The 12,350-nt window shown below is 35.8% G+C and overlaps 1 protein-coding gene across 4 annotated transcripts in view; it reads left to right on the top strand.

Moving 5' to 3' along the window:
* The window catches only part of LOC141460304 (uncharacterized), a 762,362-nt gene that overhangs the window by 463,770 nt on the left and 286,242 nt on the right, over positions 1–12,350 (top strand). The window lies entirely within an intron of this gene.

Below are 12,350 nucleotides of genomic sequence, written 5' to 3'. Positions count from 1 at the left end.
GCGTCGTTTCGTCACTGTGGATGAAACATGGATACATCACTAAATTCCTGAGACCAAAGAACAATCTAAACAATGGGTTACTAAGGGGGAATCTGCGCCCAAAAAAGGCGAAGACCGTTCCTTCGGCCGGAAAGATTATGGCGACTGTCTTTTGGGATTCGCAAGGAATAATCCTCATCGACTATCTGGAAAAGGGTAAAACTATTACAGGTGCATATTATTCATCGTTATTGGACCGTTTGAAAACCGAGCTGCAAGAAAAACGCCCACGATTGGCCCACAAAAAAGTCCTTTTCCATCACGACAACGCACCAGCTCACACCTCAGCAGTTGTGGTCGCAAAATTAATGGAAATAGGGTTCCAACTCGTTTCACATCCCCCCTATTCTCCAGACTTGGCTCCCTCGGACTACTATTTGTTCCCCAATATGAAGAAATGGCTGGCGGGAAAAAGATTTTATTCAAACGAGGAGGTGATTGCAGAAACGAATGGCTATTTTTCAGACTTGGACAAATCCTATTATTCGGAAGGGATCAACAAACTAGAGCGGCGTTGGACGAAGTGTATAAGCCTAAAAGGAGACTATGTTGAAAAATAAAAAAGGTTTACCCCAAAAAATTAAGTAGTTTTTATTTTTGCACGGACTTTTCAAACGACCCTCGTATTTACTGAAAAACATCTTTCGCCAGGAATTCTATTAAGGATAATACTTTAAAAGGAAGTGGGAGTAGATTCTTTCTAAAAGTGATAATAATTTAATATAATTCAAATTTCTGGAGTTGGAAGGAAACGTGTGAAATTACAACTTGAGTGAAACTCACGTTAAAGTTCAAACCCAGATGTTTTGTTCATTGTTTTAGATATATTTTTATTAAAGGAATTGTTATGCGTGATTTCCATGCGCATAATGAGGCCCGCCTTCTAGAGCTAACTTACTTCTGTATCCTTAATTAGCAAAACTGTAATGCTAAGTATCTAAAACCTTAAACTTAAGTTTTGAAGTAACTTAAAGTTTACAACAACACTGAAGACAGTGTTACCACGGGTATTTAGCTAACTTCTGCCCCTCTTAAAAAACATTCTTACTTCCTTTAATATCAACTCTTCCTATAAAATGTAAAATATAAGTTGTTAAAACGTAATACTTAAAAAAAAAAAAAAAAAAACAAGATGGCATTAAAATCTCGTTATTTATAATATTCTGAAAGTGGTTGTCAATGAGAAGACAAACAAAACAATAACAATCGCAGTAATGAAGAGTTTCTATTGTCTTTGACCATCAGACTGCGAAGCAAGTGCCGCTGATTTGAGTACTATACTTGATCTTTCTGTTCATTCTTCTTGATATCCATCAACATGTCAGTCTGAATGGTGCAAAAAGCGGATATTTTGAAGTCTTTAGTTGTGATGACTGAATACATTAGAGACAAAGTTTGAAATATGTAAATAATAATGGAGTATCATTAACGGCATAATAAATAACAAAATAATATTGTAAATAAATCTTTATTTTTATCTTCTAGTGATTCTTAATGATGTTGCTAGAGAATCTGCATCGTCTCTCTTGGCCAGTTTGGTCCTTGTTAAAAAGGAGGTGGGAGTCCTTGAAAGAATAAGTTTTGTATTTTATGGTAGACTCATTTTGGTTCTGCCATCTCTCTTCAACTTCAGTTGTAATTTATTTATTGTTTGCAAATAAGTAAAAGAAATTTCTCAATCTGGGGATGCTTAGAATTTGTAGCTGCACTAGTGAAGTAAGCACCTATAAAGTGACTTTGCTATAGGAATCTAGACATCATAGGTTGTATATTCTTCATAGATCCTGAGTTCCTCCATCTTGGACTTATCTTGGAGACCTTGGGGAACCGTTTTGTCGAGAAATAGCTATGTAATGAGGGGATTTAAAGGCTTGGTTAGCAGCAGGATAATCGATGCATTTATGCTTTTAATTGAGATTTGTCGCTTTAAAAATTTGTCGGCAAGCGGACAAAACTTATCTTCTGAAAGACTTGAATTAGACTGGTGGAACTGTACTGAAGCGTAACTTGGGCGAAGTCCAGAAGAAATTAAAACAATAAGTGTTCTGGATTGAGAGAGAAATATTTAAAATGATATAATGATGATGGTAATGTACGCGAATATCCATTGATAGTTTGTCAGAAAGGTAATGTATTGTAATTAAGACTGGATCCAGAGATGGACCGCTTTTAAGATAGATGGCTAGACGATAAGAAGGAGTATGACCTCCGTCAGACATGGATGATCATTCTAATCATATCTTGACTTATCACAAACAAGAATTATTTAAAGCCGACTACCCAATACCTAAACACACAGAACCAAAGACAGCCTTGTAAGGCAATCACGCATAATGTGAAACATCTTACAATTGTGAATAAATAAGAAGATGCTCTAGTTTCTAGATCGAAAGCTAGGCAATAACCTCATTTCCTTTTGTCTTTATTTCAGGTTAGGTTTGTATTTTATAATTGGGCGCCAAGGTAGCCGAGCGGTTAAGAGGCGAGACCTGCAAAGCTAATATGTATTGTGGTACTTGGTTCGATTCCCGGTCTTAGGCCTTGGATTTTAATTAATGGTCAATAAAAGAAATTTACAGTAGTGTTTGCTAGTCGTCTCCGTCCACGACACCTAATTGGTAGTGGACGTTGCGCCCCGCTTGAGAAAATAGGCGATTACTTTACTTACTGCAACTACTTTTGTATTTTATAATTGTATTTTTTATTTTTTTAGGACTGCACCTAGACAAACGGTTGACATGGAATCCCCATACTAGACTGAAAAGACAAGAAACTAACCAACGCTACAAAACTTCTCGCCAGACTACTTGACAAACGTTCGAAACTTAACCTACATAACAATAGACTCTTATATCTACTGTTACAGCGACCTATTTGGTCATATGGCATTGAAGTATCGGGATCGACTAAGCGTTCCAACTCACTACGCCTCCAGACATTACAGTCCAAAAATACTTCGAAAACTTCTTAACGCTCCGTTCTATTTATCTAACCTCACTATCCATAATGACCTCAAAATTCCTTTCATTACAGATCTTGCTAAAACTCGTTTTCTCAAATTTCATTCCTGTACAGCAGCTCATCCTAACCCTCTCATAGGACACCTATCTCCTTCCACATTTCCACCTTATCGTGACTGCAGTACAGCAAAGCACGTCACGGGGGTGGCACCACTGGAGTGCCTTCTCCACTCATGATTTTCTTTTATTTCTTTTTTCTTATACCATATTTGCTTGTTGCAACAACCGTTGCAGTGGTAAATTGTAATAAAAGATGTTTAAAAAAAATATTTTTTTTTTAATGTTAGGGAAATATTGTTTGTTGTGTTGGTAAACTGCCATCAGGTTAGATTTGCTTCCGCTCGCTAGAAAAGTCACCCTAATAACTATTTGCAATCACTTCCTATTTGCCAGCAGCGACAAGAAAAAGACCGCGGCCATATTTTTTTTGGACATAATTAATTCTTATTTATCTATTTTCAAATTTCGTGTTTAACATTGGCGGGACAAATAGATATAAAGTTTAATATGGGGCCCAAAAGTTATAAAGGTGTCCCATATAAGTTAGTAGTAAAATATACGGTTATGTTGTAGTGACTGTAAATAATGCTACTGTTTTGTAGCCGCTTTATCATTGGTTGTCTTTCTTGTGTATACAATATCAATGGCGGGGGCTAGGGGGGTTGATGACTGCCTGTCCTGGGCGGAAGGTTGTGATGGCCACTGCCTTTATGATGGATGCACGCCATCAATCCATGTTTCATAGCTTCTCAACTACCCCTCCGCCAACCCACCACTGCCTGCTTAGGTTAATAGCATACTTTATTCTCCTCTGCACTTTATAGCTTTTCCTGTATTTAGCAAAACAGCATTTTTGCGTGTAAAGTTGTTGAAATAAATTTTTTTGAAGTCTGTTATTAATTGTGATAAAAAAAAGAAAAGTGTTCTCATTAGAAATGTGAAAAACTATAAATTTTTCTCTGCAATCGTTGAATCATCTAAAGCAGAAGTTGTACAATAAATGGGCTCCTGCAATAAGTAAATCCAGTAACAGGTACGGTAGGACATCAATGAGGTTACCACCCCATTTATTGTTGGCTCTCCAATCACCGCCAAATAAGTCCCAAGGCCAGCGCCGTCTTAGTCGGCAAATTTGGATTATCTGGAAGAGTTGCTGCTAGCTGGTCAATGAGAGGGGTTTGGGATGTGCTGAAAGACGAGAGTGAAATTCCTTGTTCCGGGCGGTGATTAGGGTCCTGAATAGAAAGGATACTTTTAGAAAAGAATTAATGGTTCTAGAAGAAGAAGAATAAATATTTATTATAATAAATATATACATAAAATAAATATAGAAGTATAAATGTATAAAACATTTCAACCTTCTTATCTAGTGAAGAAAGAGAAAAGTTAGGTGAGGAGGATTGGAATGCAAGGAAAAAAGGAGAGGAAAAACCTGCAGCTGGTGTAGAGAGTTAGAGTAGGATATGCTTTAGTCTTCTGTGTCTGTATGTTGTAGAAGGATCTGTAGGAGGCTATGTCGCGGCAGAGTGGGTTAGGATGGCAGTCTAGGATGGAAAGGAGTTTGAGCAGACAATTTTGGATATAGGAGTATACGGTGTGATAATGAATGTAGCCTCTGTGAAGTGAGTCAATTCTAGTGCGTCTTGGAGAGTCTGTTGCGAGTCTGAGAAATTTGTTCTGGGTTATCTGAAGTTTCTTGATATTGCTACTACAAGTCCAGGCTCCAGGGCGGAGCAGAAGATTGAGGAACATCGGCCTAATGACTACTTTGTAGAGGAGTAGTTTGTTAGTCACAGTCATTTTGGAGTCACGTGAGAGAAGAGGAAATAATAGTCTTGTAGTCCAGTTTGCCTGCGTTTACTTTGTCCTGTACGTGCGTAGTGAAAGTCAGTTTGTTGACTAAAGTTAGCCCTAAGTACGTACTTCACGTGGGTAGACCACGGAATGAGAGTGTTATTATATCTGATATGACGGTTAAAGGAGGGTCTGCGTTTGGTGAAGAGTATAGCGTTTGTCTTGTCGTGGTTAATTTTAATTTTCCATTTGCTGCAGAATTTCGTTAGTCTGTCTATTGCAAGAGTAAGTCTGTTGGTGATGGTGTCCCTTCTCCAAGATGACGTGTATAAGACCACGTCATCAGCGTACAAGGCAAGGTTGACATGAGGAGGTTTGGGTAGAGGATTTATGTAGGTGATAAACAGGATAGGACCTAGGATGGAACCTTAGGGAACGCCAAATTAATGGTTCTGTTAGAGACTTTGTGTAGAGCATTAGTTCGTCGTAGAATTTTCGATTGTAGTGTTTGGAATCGATAATAATAATAATATAAAGTTGAAAAATCAACTCAGTAAGTACGCGCTTCCGTTCAAAAATTACCTTAAACAGCAATAGTAGGCAATAATATTATTTTTAGGCAAAATGCGTACACAATATTAGTATTTCTTAGCTCCCAACAAATGTAATTTAGACCATCTTTTTTTCGGATTTCACCCTTTCAGAATTCTGGCTAGTGCCTTAAATTTGGTTGAAACCGATACAACGATGTAGAAGCCTGTAATACGTTCTTCACCAGGTTAATTAATGCTGCACTCAACTTGTCATTTGTATGCGAAGGTAAAACATACCTCTACTCTCTTTTAATACAATTAAATTATTAGGAAAAGTTGACCTGGATAAGTGCCAAGTTAGGGAAGAGCAACCAGTGTTCAATTTTATTTTCCTGTTCGGTGAGGGGGAGGGGTTGTAAACCATGGTTTAATTTATTCCAAGAAGGCCATGATGCCATGGTTCTAGATAATTACTAAGGCAGAGAGATCTTAACAATATCTTTACACCCCCATGTAGTTGTGGCTGCTATTAAGAAAACTAAAACTTCTAGCCGAGTTTAACCCCAGCAGTGCTCCTTTACATTTCTGTCGCCGGCTCCTGAGGCTCTAAGATAAATTGGCCAACGTTAATGTTTGAAACAAGCGCTAGCTGAACGGTTTACGCCAGTACACACATCTTGCTGAAACTACGAGTAGCTGAAACTGTTCTGCTGGCTCTAGATTCCACCACCACCATCATCAACCTTGAATCTATTTACTTTGCATTTCACCCTGTATTTACCACTACCTCATATCAACGTAATCTATCTTGTCTTGTCTTTCTTACAGTAAATTGTTTCTCTTGGCTGAATTCGTGAATTACTTGATTTTTTAATAGAAATTTATTACTTTTGAAAACTTGAAAATACTTAACTTTTGTTGACTGGGACCTTGAAGGGCTTTAGTTTATCATAGGGTCTCCCCCTCCACTAAGAGTGATTTCTACTAACTAATCATCTTCTGTGATTTCCGCAGGGTTTGCCCCAAAAATGTGTGTAAAACTGGGCATATTTAAGGCTGGCTTTATGTCCAATTACCTAATTAGGTACTGAGGATGGAAGCGACTTTACGCCATAGTTCTCAGATTAAACATTAATTAAAATCAAAGGCCTAGACCTGGAGTCGAATCCAGTACCGCAATACTTCTTAGCTTTGCGGGCCTTGATTTTATGGTCGTTTAAAGGATTCTTATCTCTCCAGAACTGTAATTCAAATATATTTTCTTCGAGTTTCCTTACGAATAAAATTATTTAGCATATTTAGTGGCAGATGCAGTCATTCCAATATGTTCAAAACACAAAGACTCTTAAGTTCTGAAGAATAATAGAGTTGGTAGCTGCTCACATCTTGATTATCGTTTCCCGACTATTAGAACAAGGACTAAATTTCTAGCGACTGCTTCATCGCCTTCTTAAAGGGAAGAATAATAATGTTATGGTAATTTTAATCCTAATGGCTTTATCAAACAGATTGCAGGCACCTTACAAAATATCAAAATCGACTATACAAATTAAAAAAAAAAGACGTACAATGCACCCTGCTAGCACCCAGGAGACATTCAGACTCGAATTACACAGGACAATTAAACGGTCTGAATTTAAGAGAATTGTTCACCGTTTTTGGTAAATTTATCCAATAGGAAGAAGAATATGTAGGTCTGTTACTGTGAAACGTGTTCCACAGCCCTGAAGATGAACTAAATTTTGTTCAAAACGTTGGTGTAAAGATTTTTTAATTCATAAACTGACCAGAACTCTTGATTCCTCAAAAAATAATATACCTACTTTTATCTATTGGCCAAAAATAATATTTCCGCATTTAAGCGGAAATCCAGTTTCAAAAAATTTGATAACTGTTAGTATTATAATCTTTCAATGCGGAACAAGATGGGAATTGTTTAAAAGCTAATAGAAGTTGCCAATATTAAATAATTTTAAAACTCCTGTACGATTTATTGTATATTTGGCGAGTTTTCCGCACACTATAGGTAGATTTTTCATAGAAATGAGGAAAATAATAAATTTTTATAACCTTGGATCCCTGATAAAGCTTTTCCTCCTCAATTTTCTTCCTTCTCTCTCCCATTTTCTCGCCAGGATCATTTTTATTTCTCCCATTTTTATGTGATTTCATTATTAGATAACTTCTTGGCTTCCATATTTTACGAGGTTATTCTCTTGTGAGACATCTGTCTTGTGTATATGTTTATATATAAAAATCTAATAATGATTTGATAGGTACGATAAAAGTTATTATAGCGGCAAGTAGGACAAGGTCATATGTATAATTTTCCAGTCTGGGAGAATACAATCTATCTTACTCAAGATACCTGTATCAGCTATATCAAGCAGGTATTTAGCGAGAGGAACGGAATCAGTTGACTGATTTTTATGTTAAAAGGTTTGTCTATGTCCAAGGACGTCTCTCAACGTTTTAATACCACCACAATCTTATTCCTTTGGGCTTGTATATATGCCCTTGGTGTAGAAGACATACAAGAGACCGTTCCTTTTGACTGTTACAATTTCTATTCTAACACGTACACTGGTGCCGCTCGATTGTGTCCTACAAAGGGAGGCGGCCAGGCTGCTGCTGGGAAGAGCGTATAGCGGCAAATTGTTTCCCATGAGACCAACAGCTCTGGAAGAAGGACCGTGCAAGGAGGTGGAGAAGGATGGTGGTGATTCTACTCACACGTTTTTCTTTCAGCTCTCTTGCTTTTCTTTTCCCCTCGCCCTTCATCGCCCCTCCTAGACTCCCTTCCTTGTCTCACATGGGAATTCTAGTCACGCGCGATCCTTCCGTATAAGGACAAGAAAGATATAGTAGTAGAGGGTTGGGTACAGAATGGGCACCACCCCTCCAAGCTAAAGAAGTGACGGTAAATTGAAGGCTAGAAGCTATTCTAGTTTACAAGGTGTTACCAATTTCTGTGCCTATTTGTTATTGTAGAAACATACATAAAGTGAACATCTTTTGATCAGAAACTTTCCTCTTTGAGGCCTCATTCTTGTTGTACTTTCGGCTTCAAATCGCACGAGACGTTTCGACAACAAGAAAAGAAACTTACTGTATTTATTTGAAGCCTAATATCACAACTGGCGCTGGTGTCCACAGAAAAACTAAATTATTTTTATTGCAACTGCTAAATAATGGATCTCAAATTTAAAATAAGTTAGCCTTTTAAAAGGTGTATTTTAATTTAAGGCACGCCCACATGTGAAATCATTGGCACCCGGAGCTTTTTTTTCAGTGCAAAGCTGACTTCCGGACATCTTTCTCTCTTGCAACCTTGTTCATCACCGCACAGTGAGCTGCAAGAAGCTGCTGAGGTTTTTTTCAGGCTGGCTTTACCTTCAATAACCAAATTAGATATCAAAGACTGAGGCGACTAGCAAACATACTTTACTGCAAAGTTCTCGTAGTAAACATTAAATAAAATCTAAAGCCTAAGACCGGCAATTGAACCCATTAACACATTTAACTTTGCGGGCCTTGATTTTTGTTGATCTTATGGTCGTTTACAGGATTCTTATCTCTCCAAAACTGTAATAAAAATATATTTTCTTCGAGTTTCCTTACGAATAAAATGATTTACAATGTTTAGTGGCAGATGAAGCACTTACAGCCTCCCAGTTATGTTAAAACACCCAAAGACTCTCTTAAATTCTGAAGAATAATAGAGCGGTAGCTGCTACATAATTTGATTTTCCCATCTGGGAGATTTACCTCTATCAGAATTTCTTTTACTTTGCCAAGAGTCTATTTGCGCTTTTTTATTAGTATTAATTAAGATCTTCGTGTAGCCAAAGTTACTGAACTTTCAGGATCGAGTATGAGGTCCTACTGAGGTTCCAACCATTTGTACTGAAGTCAAACATCTTGGCTCTTTCACCCCTAGCACAGTAGTTTGTTCTAAATCACCTCCATAGTCAAGACGAATGAACAACATTACTTATTAGATAATATAAATTACTAGGAGGACATTACTATTCACTATTAAACCCCAAGTTACTGTTGTTAACACTACAGAATAGTTGCTGAGTGTTTGTTGAATTAATGAGTTCAGCTTAAATTATTAGAACTTATTAAAACCCTGCACTTTGTAAAGCAATGTTGTTATTGCAGATAAATCTTTCTATTTCAACATGACCAAGAACAAATTGGACAATTCTACCAGTTACCGTACTTCTTCTCTAAACTTCGGAAATAATAATTAATACTAAACTTCATTTTATGTGAAGGAAGTGCAAAACAGTCTGTAAAATGATAAAGGAACTTAGTTTTATTCAATATTGTTTAAAATTATCCTCCAATTAATTAAACTTTATTTTGATAAAATATTTATTAAAATAAAAAATAAATATACAATTTCCTGCTGAAGAATGGTTTAATTAATTTTGAATAACTAATTATGTTTTATTTATGTCCGTGATAGGGAGTGGCACACTTTAGAGATTGGTTATAAAATATTCCAATGGTTTACATTGTAAATTAATCCTGGACAGAGAGGACCCTGCATTAAGTAATTAATTTTTTTTTTTTAATTGAAATTAAAAGAGGAAATGAAGTAGAAAAACCATTAAAAGTTAAAAGAGGAAATGACGTAGATCATAAATTTAACATTATTTGGGAAGTACGTATTCCTAATTAGGCTTTCTTTTGTAATTTACATAACCCCTTTTCTGATTTACTGTAATTCGTTTAATTTTATTTCTCGAAAGACCAATTGGAGGAGTTTTATTAAAACCAAAAATTCAGGAACTGTTTTAGAGTGTAAGAAATTGAGACTCTAGTTTATTACCAGTCTTTGATGCCCCATTTCGAATGGATTCCCGATTTATTGATCAAGATGTTATAATTTATATATTCGTATTAGTCATAATTAAGGAACGGATTTTTATGTATTTAAAAATGCCAAATATTTAATTAAAATATGCATTTATTTTCGTCAATTATGTGGAAAATATGTGATTTTCTTAAAATATTTTCTGGAATATTTAAGTAAAATGGACATTTTTTTTTATGAAAATGGAATTTTTTTTGGGGGGGGGGCAAGTTATAATTATTTATACAAGAAAAGAACATTTTTACAATTTATAATAATTTATTAGGAACAAGATAATTTGTTTTTACAAGTTATAATGATTTATACAACAAAGAACATTTTTACTATTTATAAAAAGATGTGTTAAATTTTCAATTTTGAAAACTTCACTCTTCGAAATTGTTGGCAACCACATGAAATTTCAAATGTTGGAACGTAAAGTGAAGACGATCTGGGCGTAAGATGGACTTGTAACGACTAAAATCCTTTGAAATGAGGATTTTTAAGTTTGTGGAAAGGGATATCTGCTCTAACCAAAGCCCGACACAGATCTGTACTCAGAGTAGACTTACTTGATGATGGAAGGCTTGATAGGACGTCCTCTCTTTCTTTCTGTTTTTATTCTCTATGTGCGATCCGGTGGATATGTTGGGTGACTTGGGAACGTTGAGAGCAAGAAACGCGCTTGTCACAAGCTGTGCAGTACAAAATGTCTCCATCACTTCGAAAAAGTTCTGCTGGAAACTCGCGAAGATATTTAGCAACCAGTTGTTTGTTTGAGGCCGATGTTCGTGGCATTTCACCCAAAAAAAGAATACACTAAGTGACCGAACGAAATGGATTGGACACTTCAAAGAACGAGCTGAAAGAACAGACAACTTCAAAGAACTAACAAGTGCCCGTCACTGTTTAGCAGCATTCTGTGTAAATTACAATAACCATTGTACCCACTGTGATTCACAGCCCTACAGTCTGTGGTTCACAGTTCCTGTCAACCACCTCCCAATTATGAAAATATGCCCAAAATGAAAAATATGTACATATTTTGATTAAATATGTAGAAATATTTATTTATTTTAATCAAATATGTATAAATATGCGATAACATCCAAATATGTGGAAATATGTGAAATAAAAGTAGACTCAAACGGCTTGTAAAGTGTCAGTATGAATACTTATAGTTGAAAAACGTCTGTAAATTGCCTAGAAAAAAAATATGTAAATACATACGAATCCGTTCCCTAGTCATAATAATAAGAAAATTACAGTATGTTATACTGTACCGTCTGTCGGGAGTTTTAGATCTTCAAAAGAAACATATCAACGTCCCTAGTAATAAAAATAAATTTACGCAAAAAATGAAATTCACTTCTCAATGAAAACAAACTAAAAAATTAATAATTGAATTCTGAAATCAATTAATTCCTATATTTCCCTGCTTTTTTACCAAAATTGTATAAATCTATTGAAATGTCTTCATTTAGAATGTTTATAAATTCCTCGTTTGAAATATTTTCTTTTACTTAATTCCCGATGGTTGGGATATCACATATTAACCTGGCCTCTTCTATTAGATTACTTCAAAAATTAATGGGCCAGAGTTTAAACTTCTTCTTCAGCCTGCTTTTATGGTCTAGACCTCTTTGCTTCGGTCTTCCACGTATTGCTGATCCAAGGCTCAATTTTATCAAGACAAAGATTTTTTTTTGAAGAGAAGGTGGAAGCAAGTGGTATTGAATTATTTGCTTCTACAAAAAAGAAGGTACCAATGAAGAACTGTATCTCTGGCAAAAAGATTTGCCAAAATTTATTATATTCTGAAGAATAAGCTGATGTCTAGTTTTGTTTTTTAACACTCATTGAGGTAAAACATTCTAAAACACCTTAGTAATTCTGATTAATAAGTAAGCGAAGTTCAGTGCTCTGTCGAGTAAGTCCATGAACTTCTATGTAACTGAATGCGCTGATCATTCGAAGAAGTGATTAGGAGATCACAATGAAGAAAATTATTTTCTATTTTATTAGAATGTGCTTAAGTCAGTGAGCAAGTACTGCTGTTACTTCAAATCAATAGGAGATTATAAGAAGGAAACCTTG

The sequence above is a fragment of the Rhodnius prolixus genome, unplaced genomic scaffold (genome assembly GCF_049639745.1).
Source record: "Rhodnius prolixus isolate KJV_2025 unplaced genomic scaffold, Rpr scaffold_6, whole genome shotgun sequence".
Classification (NCBI taxonomy): Eukaryota; Metazoa; Arthropoda; class Insecta; order Hemiptera; family Reduviidae; genus Rhodnius; species Rhodnius prolixus.
The sequence above is the reverse complement of the archived record's forward strand: the minus strand, read 5'-3'. Positions and strand labels throughout refer to the sequence as shown.